The sequence below is a fragment of the Mustelus asterias genome, chromosome 1, assembly GCF_964213995.1.
Source record: "Mustelus asterias chromosome 1, sMusAst1.hap1.1, whole genome shotgun sequence".
NCBI lineage: Eukaryota > Metazoa > Chordata > Chondrichthyes > Carcharhiniformes > Triakidae > Mustelus > Mustelus asterias.
The window spans coordinates 167,654,022-167,667,200 of NC_135801.1; the positions used below are offsets into that span (position 1 = coordinate 167,654,022).

The following is a 13,179-nucleotide window of genomic DNA, read 5'->3' on the forward strand; positions in this document are numbered from 1 at the left end:
CACTGGGCCCTTACACTTTGAATATTAGAATATTGGGGGGAAAAAAACAACAAAAGGATTAAAGATTGAAGTGCCAGTGGCAGGAATACCAAGTCGGAAAAAAAGCTCTGTGATTTTTAAAAGAGGGTTTCTTTTTGAACAGAGAAGGGGGTGAGATTCCAGGTAGTATGTGGCATATTTGAAAAGGAGGGATGCTTTGCTATATGATTGGGGCTGTTTGAAAAAAAAATACATCAAGGCAATAGTCTCTAGGGTGACAAAGGAAGTACTGGGAAGATGGTAAACAATATATACTGAGCAGCCTTGAGATGCCAGTGGCTGCAAGAGAAATGGTGGGCCAATTAGGTTCCATGGGCCCTATCAGTGAAGAAAATGAATCCTGAAGTTCCTATGCAGAGTGTTTTCGGTGCTTTGTACAAAGGAATACAATTGAAAATGAATTGCTTGTACAAGTTTTTCTCCATCTGTTTTATTATGAAAATTGCATTTTGGAATAACATCCACACCAGCCCTATTCCAAAGATCAATGGATCAAAATTTTAGTGGTCTCTCTAGTGTACAATGTTACCGGGATAATTTGCAGTGAACAAGAGCACTTGAATAATTTCAAAGCAACATTGGAATGTCTTCAAGCACATGGTCAGCGTATCAAGCAAGAGTAGTGTGACTTTTTTCAGACGTCAGTCCAGTATTTGGGTTACGTTATTGATAGTAAAGGCCTACATAAAGCACTTAAGAAGATGGGCGCTATTTTAGGAGCACCACATTTGACAAATGTGACACAATTGAGGTCCTTTCTAGGATTAGTAAATTATTATGGCAAATTTGTTCCTAACTTAGCTACATTATTGAAGTTATTGTGTGTAATCAGTCATGTGACTGGACAACAGCATGTGACAAATCATACAAGGATGTCAAAGATGCTTTGCAGAAGTCTTAAGTATTGGTTAATTTTAAAATGAAGCTCCATTATTGCTTGCTTGCAATGCTTCACCTTATGGAGAAGGGACAGTTATTTCACATATTATGCCTTTGGGAGCAGAATGACCAATAGCTTTTGCTTTGCATACTCTGGCCAGTACTAAATCTAACTATACTCAGCTAGATAAAGAAGCATCGAGTATAATTCTTTGTGTACAAAAGTGTCATCATTATTTATATGGTTATCATTTGATATTATTGACTGATCATTGACCCTTTAACTATTTTCAGGTCAAGTAAAGGCATACCATCATTAACTGCTATCGATTGCAAAGATTGAAGTCTCAACACCAGGTTAAAGTCCAACAGGTTTATTTGGTATCACAAGCATTCGGAGCCCTGCTCTTTTATCTGGTCAGTTCACAAACACGGCATATATGGACAGGGACACAATTGCAAGATAATGGTTGGACTGCGAGTCTTTACAGGTAATCAAGTCTTTACAGGTACAGACAGTGCGAATGGAGAGAGAGATAATCACAGGATAAAGAGGTCTGAATTGTCTCAAGCCAGGAAAGTTCAGGAACAAAGAAAATTACTGCACAGGAACAGGCCCTTTGGCCCTTCACACCTGCACCGACCATGCTGCCTGACTGAACTAAAACCCCCTACCCTTCAAGGGACATTATCCCTTCATTCCCATCCTATTCATGTATTTGTCAAGACGCCCCTTAAAAGTCACTATCGTATCTGCTTCCACTACCTCCCCTGGCAGCGAGTTCTGGGCACCCACCACCCTCTGTGTAAAAAAAAAAAACTTGCCTCGCAATCTTGTAGACTTCTATCAGGTCGCCCCTCAACCTCCATCGTTCCAATGAGAACAAACCAAGTTTCTCCAACCTCTCCTCATAGCTAATGCCCTCCATTCCAGGCAACATCCTAGTAAATCTTTTCTGTACCCTCTCCAAAGCCTCCACATCATTCTGATAGAGTGGCGAGCAGAATTGAACATTATATTCCAAGTACAGTTGAACTAAGGTTCTATAAAGCTGCAACATGACTTGCCAATTTTTAAACTCAATGCCCTGGCTGATGAAGGCAAACATGGCGTATGCCTTCTTGACTACCTTCTCCACCTTCTATGACCGAGCCAGTTCTGTATCCACCTTGCCAGCTCACCTCTGATCCCGTGCGACTTCACCTGCACCAGTCTGCCATGAGGGACCTTGTCAAAGGCTTTTCTGAAGTCCGTGTAGACAACATCCACTGCCCTACCCTCATCAATCATCTTCGTCACTTCCTCAAAAAACTCGATCAAGTTAGTGAGACACAACTCCCTTCACAAAACCATGTTGCCTCTCACTAATACGTCCACTTATTTCCAAGTGGGAGTAAATCGTTTCTTGAAGATTCCTCTCTAATAATTTCCCTACCACTGATGTAAGGCTCACCGGCCTGTAATTACCTGGATTATTCTTGCTACCCTTCTTAAACAAAAGAATGATGTGGAGATGCCAGCATTGGACTGTGGTGCCCACTGTAAGAAGTCTCACAACACCAGGTTAAAGTCCAACAGGTTTATTTGGAATCACAAGCTTTCAGAACACAGCTTCTCTAAGTATTTTGGGGTATATCCCATCAGGCCCTGAGGACCTTTCTACCTTAATGTTTCTCAAGATTGCCAATATCTCCTTTTTGATCTCAACATGACTCAAACTATCTACACACCCTTTCCCAAACTCATCATCCACCAAGTCCTTTCCTTTGGTGAATACTGACGCAAAGTACTCATTTAATACCTCGCCCATTTCCTCTGGCTCCACGCAGAGATCCCCCCTGCCCCTGCCCTTGAGAGGGCCAATCTTCTCCCTGGCTACCCTCTTGCTCTTTATATATGTATAAAGAGCCTTGGGATTTTCCTTAATCCTGCTGGCCAGTGACTTTTCATGATCCCTTTTTGCCCTTCTTACTCCTTGCTTAAGCTCCCTTCTACTTTCCTTGTATTCCACACTTGCTTCGTGTGTTCCCAGCCTCCTACCCTTGACAAATGCTTCCTTTTTCTCTTCGACTAGGCTCACAATATCTCTTGTTATCTAAGGTTCCCAAAACTTGCCATACTTATCCTTCATCCAGGAATATGCCAGTCTGAATTCCGATCGACTTACACTTGAAAGCCTCCCACATGCCTGATGTTGATTTGCCCTCAAACACCTGCCCCCAATCTACATTCTTCAGTTCCTGCCTAATATTGTTGTAATTAACCTTCCCCCAATTTAACCATTTCACTTGATGACTGCACTTATCTTTATCCATCAGTACCTTAAAGCTTATTGAATTGTGGTCACTGTTCCCGAACTGCTCCCCTACTGAAACGTCAACCACCTGACTGGGCTCATTCCCCAATACCAGGTCCAGTACTAGGATTTTGCAAATGGTGGGAATTACGTGTGGTGTGGCGTGAACTCAAGTTTCCGGTTCAGGCCGTCCTCATGCTTGCGGAACTTGGTTATCAGTTTCTGCTCGGCGATTCTGCATTGTTGTGTGCCTTGAAGGCCACCTTGGAGAACGCTTGCCCAAAGAGCTGTGCATTCATCCATTCATCATAGAAATCATAGAAACCCTACAGTGCAGAAGGAGGCCATTCGGCCCATCGAGTCTGCACCGACCACAATCCCACCCAGGCCCTACCCCCACATATTTTACCCACTAATCCCTCTAACCTACACATCCCAGGTCCCTAAGGGGCAATTTTTTTAACCTGGCCAATCAACCTAACCCGCACATCTTTGGACTGTGGGAGGAAACCGGAGCACCCGGAGGAAACCCACGCAGACACGAGGAGAATGTGCAAACTCCACACAGACAGTGACCCGAGCCGGGAATCGAACCCACGACCCTGGAGCTGTGAAGCAGCAGTGCTAACCACTGTGCTACCGTGCCGTACCATTGTCGTGGCGTCTGCATGGTCTCGCCACTGTTCTCAGGAACAACGACCACGACACCACACAACGCTGCCATGGCAGCCTCTACAAGACGTGCCGGATCATCGACACGGATACCACCATCACACGTGAGAACATCATCCACCAGGTACATGGTACATACTCACGCGACTCAGCCAACGTTGTCTACCTCATACACTGCAGGAAAGGATGTCCCGAAGTGTGGTACATTGGCGAGACCATGCAGACGCTATGACAACGGATGAATGAACAACGGATGAACAGACACTGCGTGACATTCGCCAGGCAGGAGTGTTCCCTTCCAGTCGGGGAACACTTCAGCAGTCAAGGGCATTCAGCCTCTGATCTTCGGTTAAGCATGTAGCCCCCACCACTTGGCCTGGGCTTGCAAAATCAAAGAACAAAGATAATTACGGCATAGGAACTGGCCCTTCGGCTCTCCAAGCCTGCACCAACCATTCTGCCTGAACTAAAACCCCTTCCCCTTCCAGGGACCATATCTCTCTATTCCCATCCTATTCAAGATGCACCTCAAAAGTAACTATTGTGTCTGTGATAGGAAATGGCCGAGGCATTAAACAGGTATTTTCATAGAGTCATAGAATCCTACCGTGCAGAAAGAGGCCATTTGGCCCATCGATTCTGCATTGACCACAAATCATAGCCAGTCCTCCTGACTCTAGTAATTTAGTATGGCCAATCCACCTAACCCGCACATCTTTGGACTGTGGGAGGAAACTGAAGCACCCGGAGGAAACCCACGCAGACACGGGGAGAATGTGTACAAACTCCACACAGGCAGTGACCCAGGGCGGGAATCGAACCCAGGTCCCTGGCGCAGTGATGCAGCAGTGTTAACCACTGTGCCACCATGCCACCCAGTCCTACTAACTGTCCTGGCTTGAGACAATTCACACCTGTGATTATCCCTCTCTCCACTTGCACTGTCTGTACCTGTAAAGATTTGATTGCCAGTAAAGACTCATGTCCCAACCATTATCTTGCAATTGTGTCTCTATATGTGCCGGGTTTGTGACGTCAACTTTCCACTCACCTGACGAAGGAGCAGCGCTCTGAAAGCTCGTGATACCAAATAAACCTATTGGACTTTAACCTGGTGTTGTGAGACTTCTTACTGTGCCCACCCCAGTCCAATGCTGACATCTCCATATCATTGCAAAGATGGTCACTGACCTTATCTGCACACTCTTACAATATAAGGTATTGTAAATCAGAATGCCTTGCGAAGGCTGATGCATTATCACACTTGCCTTACTGAGCAGATTCCACCAACTGGGTTTGCTAATATTCTTTCAGAAATGATCCTGTGATGGGGAAGGTGATGGATATGGTATTGAAAGGAATGATTGCTGGAATGCATTGTCTGTATCCTGGTGTGAAACGATATAAGCTTGAGTCAATTGTCCAAGGTGAGTGTTCATTGTGGGGAATCTGAGTGATTAATCCTTCTGGCCTGCATGGAAGAGTTCTTGAACAAATTCATGAAGGTCTTTCTGGTATAGTTCGGGTGAAGGAATTAGCACGTAGTTATTTTTGGTGGCTGGGTCCAGATGCTCAGATTGAACAAAAAAGTAGGACAGTGTCAATCCTGTGCCCATATAAGAAATACACCGCCATTGTCTCCTTTACACCCTGGGGATGGCCTAAAATGTCATGGCAATGATTGCATGTAAATTTTGCTTATCCTTTTGAGGAAGCTCCTAGTCATAATTGATGCACACTCAAAGTGGCCTGAAGTTATCATGAGATCTGCTACATCTGAACAAACCATTGAAAAGCACAATTAATTTTTTTTTACAAAAATTGCTAAACTGGAACAGATCATTAGCAATAATAGTTCACGGTTAACTTCACAAGAGTTTGAGGATTATCTCAAAGTAAATGGTATTCAGCATAGAAAATCCACATTTTATCATCTGTCAACAAATGGGTTAGCTGAAAGAATTATAAAATCCTTGAAACAACTTTAAAGCTTCAAGGCAACAAGGTTCGTTATCACTTCATGTGAATAGCTTTTTGGCATCTTGTAAAAACACTACTTGTGTGACTACCGAATGTCCACCTGCGTTATTACTCAAAGAACGAAGAAAATTACAGCACAGGAACAGGCCCTTCGGCCTTCCAAGCCTGCATCGACCATGCTGCCCGACTTAACTAAAACCCCCTACCCTTCTGGGGACCATATCCCTCTATTCCCATCCTACGCTATAGATAGGCCTAGAGGTGGGGATGTGATCGGCGCAACTTGTGGGCCGAAGGGCCTGTTTGTGCTGTGGCTTTCTATGTTCTATGTTCTATGTACTCATGTATTTGTCAAGACGCCTCTTAAATGTCACTACCGTATCCGCTTCCACTACCTCCCCCGGCAACGAGTTCCAGGCACCCACTACTCTCTGTGTAAAGAAAATCTGCCTCGTACATCTCCTTTAAACCTTACCCCTCGCACCTTAAACCTGTGCCCCCTAGTAATTGACTCTTCCCCCGGGGAAAAAGCTTCTGACTATCCACTCTGTCCATGCCTCTCAATCTTGTAGACTTCTATCAGGTCTCCCCTCAACCTCCGTCACTCCAGTGAGAACAAACCAAGTTTCTCCAACCTTTCCTCATAGCTAATGCCCTCCATACCAGGCAACATCCTGGTAAATCTTTTCTGTACCCCCTCCACATCCTTCTGGTAGTGTGGCGACCAGAATTGAACACTATATTCCAAGTGCGGCCTGACTAAGGTTCTATAAAGCTGCAACATGACTTGCCAATTTTTAAACTCAATGCCCCAGCCGATGAAGGCAAGCATGCCGTGTGCCTTCTTGACTACCTTCTCCACCTGCATTGCCACTTTCAGTGACCTGTGTACCTGCACACCCAGATCCCTTTGCCTATCAATACTCTTAAGAGTTCTGCCATTTACTGTATATTTCCTATCTGTATTTTCTCTCTCAAAGAGAGAAAACTGAAAACCACGTTAGATTTGTTATTACCTCCAGAAACTTCAGAGATAGGGCATCAACAACAATCTTAAGTTGCAAGACAAGAAGTGAGAGCAAAACAACCCTCATTTCAACAAGGAGAATGATTGCTCGTGGAGAATTATGCCACAAGTGAGAAATGGGTACCAACAATTTGTTACATGGTTCAAACCAATGATGAACTAGGTTGGCGACGCCATGCTGACCAATTGTTATCATCTCAATGATTTCTCAGAATCCTTTCCAGAAGTACCAACTTCTTTAGTTGATAAAGAGAACATAAGAATGAGTGTAAGAATAATATAATCCCTACAGTGCAGAAGGAGACCATTCCACCCATCGAATCTGCACCAACTTTCTGACAGAGCATCTTATCCTGCCTAGCTGTAGTATGATTTTCTAAATTTCCTGCTACTGCTTAATGATAGATGTTGGGCTTTCTGTCCTATTGTTTATTGTTTATTTCTCTCTCTACTGGCAACTCCCCACCTTCTTGACCAGAAGTATTACATTTATCATTATCCAACCTGATGGGACTTTTCCAGGATCTTGGCAATTTTGGAAGATCACCACCAATGCAGCATTCACTGTCACTGCTGCCAATTATTTTAAGACCCTAGGATGCAGGCCATTGGATCCAGGGGACTTATCAATCTTCAGTTCCATTAGTTTTCATAGTACTTTTTCAGTAGTTATTTTGATTGTTTTAAGTTCCTCGCTTCCTTTTGCCTGTTTATTTTCTACTATTCTCAGGATGCTATTTGTATCTTCCACTGTGAAGATGGATACAAAATACTTGTTCAAAATTCAATAGACTCATCCTCTCAGGAACCAATACTTTTACTTTAGCTAGTCATTTCCTGCTTGTATACTCAATTACCATCTATTTTATGCTTTTTTTAGTTTTTGCTCATTCTTTTTTTCTCTTTTTAGTCGCTCTTCGATAGTTTCTAAACATTTCTCAATCTTCTAGCCTACCACGAATCTTCATGGCATTAATGCCATCCTTAACTTGCTTAGTTAGCTAAGGCGGCACATTTTTCTCAGTCTTTCTTTCTTATTGAAATACATGTTTGCTGACAGTTATGTATTATCTCCTTAAATGTCTGTTACTGCTTCTCTACTGTGCTATCTTTAACCTATTCTCTCTGTCTATCTTCATGTAATTGCCTTTACTTAAGTTTAAGATGCTAGATTTTAGACACACGTTTCTCACCCTCAAAATGAATATGGAATTGTTAATGTTATGATCACTCTTGCCTAGAGGAGGCTAAAGCTGTACACTACTCCAGCATAGTCTCACCAAAGCCCTATATAACTAATACTTTTTTACCCCTAGAATATAAGCCCTATGAAATAAAGGCTAATATGCCATTTGCTTTCCTAATTCCTTGTTGCACCTACATGTTCATTTTCTTTAATTCATATACAAGTGTTTCTGAATATCACCATTTCCCAGTCCCTCACTATTTATCAGATATTTTGCTTTTCTGTTTTTCTGTACCAAAGTAGAGAATTTCATACTACTCTCAAATTCTGTTCCATCTGCCGTGTTCTTGCCCATTCATTCAACCTGTCTTTTTCCCTGAGCAGCATCCTAACATCCTCCTCAGCTGTATCCCGAGTGAGAGGGGATCTCATAGGAACTTATAAAATTCTAACAGGGTTAGACAAGGTAGATTCAGAAAGAATGTTCCTGAAGGTGGGGAGTCCAGAACTAGGGTCATAGTTTGAGGATAAGGGGTAAACCTTTTAGAACTGAAGTAAGAAGAAATTTCTTCACCCAGAGAGTGGTGAATGTGTGGAACTCACTACCACAGAAAGTAGTTGAGGCCAAAATGTGTGATTTCAAGATGAAATTAGATATAGCTCTTGGAGCTAAATATCAGGATATTGGATCGGGATATTGAATTCGATGATCAGCCATGACCATAATGAATAGCGGAGCAGGCTCAAAGGGCTGAATGGCCTACTCCTATTTCTAGTTTCTATGTTTCTATCCACTAAAGCCTCAGTGGTCCTTCTATAAATTGGAGCCCAATGCTAAACACTTTACCCTTACTGGGGCTTCTTTAAGGTTTTACATAGGCAGTCATTACCTCTTTTATATTCTATACCTCAACATAAAATTTAGAATGCCATTTACTGTTCAACATCCTGTTCAACCTGAGGTGCTGCCTTTAAAGTCCTCCGATTATCTGCCCTAAAATCCCTCTGCTTTTCCACAGCGCTGAACTGACTTTCATTCCAATAACTACTGTTGTTAAAACCAAAATACATCACCAACATTGAATTTCATCTAATGCCTTTTAGCCTATTTCTCCGTCTCATAAATACCCTGTTTCATCTTCCTTTGCACTTCTCATGAATTCATTATATAATTTCTTGTAGTTTCATAAATGAATTTCAACACTATTCTCTCTAGAGCAATTTCCACACCAGTGACATACGCAGTGAACAGATGGAGCCCTGGAACTTAATGCTATGCAACACAATGACCCACTTAAAAAAGGCTGCATTTACCTATGCCACAACACTAGGGGGAAGACTTGCTCACAGGCGCACATACAGTGTCAGCCACAGTGAAACAGTCTGGGACTTTATCATTTACTGCTCGACAGACATCCTAAATTGAGATTCAAACTGAAACCAATATTCGGGAGTAAATCAAAATAGAGTCATGTTAGGATTGACTTTTCCTCAAAATGTTCTGTTCATTTGTCGATCATTGTTATTAACATTTTCATCAGGAATACATTGAGGTTTTGCTTTTTTAAAAAGTAGGACTTTTTGCAGATGCTATCAAAAAAAGACTGAAACGCATCATAATGTATGGGTTTACTCCATCTTGCATGAATTGTTAACTTTTCCTATTTTGTACAAAGATTTTTTTGTTGAAGTTTTTCATCTTGTACTCATCAAGACAATCACAAGAATACCAATGGCGGGGCAGGAACAACAACTTATTACTGCAAGAGAAGAGTGTGCTGTTTGGTTGGCCAGTGGATTCTGATTGGTAGAGGTGTTGCCATGAAGAATGCACCAGTTGATGGTATATGTACCGGAAGTATCTTGATGAATGTAAGATGAAAATCTTTGACAAAAAATGTATTTTTTTTTCCAGCAGTACTCAAGTTCTACCAAACAACTATTTTGTACAAATGAATGCATTGTTTGTTAACTGGGCCCTCCAGGGGAGCTCCTATGCTCTCTCGAATAATTCTTGTACCTGTGACAAGGACACTTATTTTGTACATCATTCCCATAATGTGGCTTATTTAAACTTTCTATATGCAACATACATTCACAGGCAGGGATCTGTTCTATGCAAACAAAAGGAAGATGTTCAAGCCATGTGACTTTTTTCAATTGCCCAAGAACTTGGGGAACCTCTGCTCCATTGTTGCTTTATCCATGGCAAAGCCACTACCAATCAGAATCCACTTGCCAACCAAGTTGTTTCCCCTGTTGTAAAATTGTTGTGATCGTTTGAAATTTGCCCTGATGAGTGCAAGATGAAAAATTTCAACAGCATGTCTCTTTTCAGCAATATTTCAGGTCCTTTTTATATGAGTTGCAGGAAAATAATCTGTTTAGTCCAAAACTGAGAATATTTGATAATATACAAGTAACTGAGCATAAACATCCTATCAAGCCTCCTGCTTCTGCAGGCCGTCTTCACTGTCAGGTTTAGCTTAGGAAAAGTCATTCAACCAGGACAGGAGGAAATGCTGACTGAAACCTTGTTTGATTTACCTGTGTAAAAATGACCCAGCGTTAACCAGATATAAGGAAGAAACCATGCTGTAGAAGAGTGACCGTGTTCTGGGAACTCAAGATTGCAATGCTGTGTTTCTAAATAGTATTTATCCTTCCTTTAAGAGAATTAGGACTTGATTAACTACTATCTTGTTTTTTACTGGCAAATCTATGGAGATTAATTTTGTACTCCGATCCTTTAGTTCTGTGCTCAAAGCCCAAATTAAGTAGTGTGCTTACATCTACATTATCCAGCTATCACAGTATTTCAAAGATTTGGATTAGTTCCATCTTAATCTACTGTAATGAAAATTAGTTCAATTCTTACAGCCTCCATAACTGAGGGAAGTAAATCCTGCAACAATGCTTGCTGCTCCTGTCTGAATCCTCTCCAATACAATACTGTCCTTAAGGGCGGATGCTAAATATTCAGGCGATATTCTAAATACAGAATTGAAATACCTCATTTTGACACGTGGTCCTATATCTAAGATCCATTTTAATAATTTACTGTGAATTTTACATTTACTTTGTATTTCAAATGAGTAGTCTACAATCATTCTGAAATCCAGTCTCAGTTTTGTGAATAGCCATCACTTTATCAGTTGCACTGTTTCCCTGCTCTTGCATCTATCAACTTCATTTATTCATATTAAGAACTGCCGAATCTCAGCTCGCAATACTTGGTCCATATCTTCCTGAAAGCTATCAGCCTTTTTCATGCTCATCATTTCACTACGTTTTCAATAAATTTAGGGGACGATTCTCCTATCCCGCTTGTGGGAGTTTGTCAGAAACCTATGCATTATGCTGGCTTTTACACGAGAGATTTCCCTTTATTAATTACAGCTCAGCAAATACAAAGAACCCACGGAGACAGTAATTGTGGTTGAAGATATACTTTATTGCCCAGGCCTGGTCCACGTGAGCAGGAGAACAATTTAGGGCCGCCCAAACTATTCTAAATTGTTGTAGCACAATCATTTTCAAAAATCATTTGCCCACCTCTCTCTCTCATCCGAATCGCACGTGAGCCAATCATTTTGGTATGAATCATTTACCTTGGCCAATGACATTTTACTCTCTGGCAGCATGAGAATATGTAAATTCATCCCACTATCTCCTAGCAACCCCAATACATAGACCCGTAGAGTTCAAAAGTTCTTTTCCCCACTGTTTACTTAGCAACCCTTTGTCGGGAAAATTGTATTGCCCTATTCATTCTACTGTCTAGGAAGCTTGTACTTTCTGAATCCCCACACTGATAAGAGAATTCATTTTTGCTTCACTCAGTAACTGTATTGTTTTCAAACAATGTGGTTCTTCTTGCCTGGCTATATTCCATCATGCCCTAGAGTGCCATTAGCCAAGGTGTACGCTTTTAATACAGAATATAACATTTTTTCAAAAATATATGTTTAAATTTGCTAACAGTAGTTATGTATTTCTATGCAAACAGTACCTTTGTAACACCAGGTACTTTGTGATTTTCCTTTATCATATTCACTCTAAGTTAACCTAGTCTGACCTATTAGTCTTTTTAGTCCCTGGAACTAAATCCACTGTGCTGATTTTGTAGTGCAACAGGCCAGAAGGTTTAGGTGGTGCCGGATTAGCGCAATCCACGCAGGGCGTCCAACCAGGAACGTGTCTCCTAGTGCCGTCAGGCGTGGAGCTGCAATATATATCCAGCCCTTTATTTACATTTGTTTTTTTTAATACTTTTCCAATTCAATCAAATCAAATCCAAATCAGAGTCTCAACAAGTTGAGACACCTCAGATCCAGGCTGACAAGACAGGACGGGAGACCAAAACCACCCTGTCCTGGGCCTGATCTACATGAGTCAAGCTGATTGGAGAAGGGGGAGGATCCTCCTCCAAGACTTGAGCTCATTTGCATCTTAGCCAAAAGGCCGAGATACCGCTTTTAAAAATTGCTTCATATGAAACATATGAAGCCTCAGCATAACCCAATGACCTCAACCAAGTGCAGATCCGATACTACACTTGATCTTAGCCAAAAGGCCGAGAAGCGACATTTGTTTTAAATAGCATTAGCGGGCCCAGCTGACAGGGGGCACTGTGCGTGCGCCGATCTCAGTGCTGACAGATCAGTCCTTGCGCAGTGGCCCGCTCAGCACTGTGCTGCCGGCCTCTCCAGTGGGAACATCCTCCTGATTTTGAGCATGATTCAAGAACAAAGAAGTTTAGATCGGAAATGAGAGAGACAGGAATTCTTCAGTTTCGAGCGGAGATGGTTAAGGATAGATTTAATAGATGTTTTCAAAATGTAGTGCAGTTTTGTTGGAGTGTAAAAGGAGAAACTTTCCATCAACAGTCAATGGAATCAGTAAACCGAAGTCCCAGAATTCAGGATAATTGGCAAAAGAACAACATTCCGCCCATCATGTCTCTGCTTGTTCTTTGAAAAGAATAGTTCAATTTATCCTTCTCTTCTGTTCTTTCTGCATCACCCTGCAATTGTCATGTCCTTTTCACATACTTAAACAAATAGCATCCTGAGAATAGTAGAAAATAAACAGGCAAA

General features: G+C 41.8%; 1 pseudogene; it reads right to left on the minus strand.

Annotated features, from left to right (window-relative positions):
• Window positions 1-12,538: 12,538 nt before the first annotated feature.
• On the minus strand, window positions 12,539-12,668 carry LOC144501973 (U2 spliceosomal RNA; annotated as a pseudogene).
• Window positions 12,669-13,179: the final 511 nt, after the last annotated feature.